Source organism: Crocuta crocuta, unplaced genomic scaffold, assembly GCF_008692635.1.
Source record: "Crocuta crocuta isolate KB4526 unplaced genomic scaffold, BGI_CrCroc_1.0 scaffold482, whole genome shotgun sequence".
Classification (NCBI taxonomy): domain Eukaryota; kingdom Metazoa; phylum Chordata; class Mammalia; order Carnivora; family Hyaenidae; genus Crocuta; species Crocuta crocuta.
The window spans coordinates 864,574-864,833 of record NW_027527459.1 but is presented as its reverse complement, the minus strand read 5'-3'; positions in this window follow the sequence as shown (position 1 = coordinate 864,833).

The following is a 260-nucleotide window of genomic DNA, read 5'->3' as shown; positions in this document are numbered from 1 at the left end:
ACCTGTGAGCTGCAATTCCAGGCTTCTGGGAAAGCCCCGGGATCCGCTGTAGGAAAGCACCGAGAGGTACGCCTGATCGTGCCCCGCCCCTTGCTACACACACAAGTCCATTTCGAAAGCTCTGCGAATCCCTTCACCGGGTGGGAAGTTATCAAAGCATTCACACAAAACCGTTTCAAGAACACAGAGAAGTCACGGTTGAGTCCCTTTTCCAAAAGTGTTTGAATTTTCTTAAGTGTTGCATTTACATTCTAAAGATA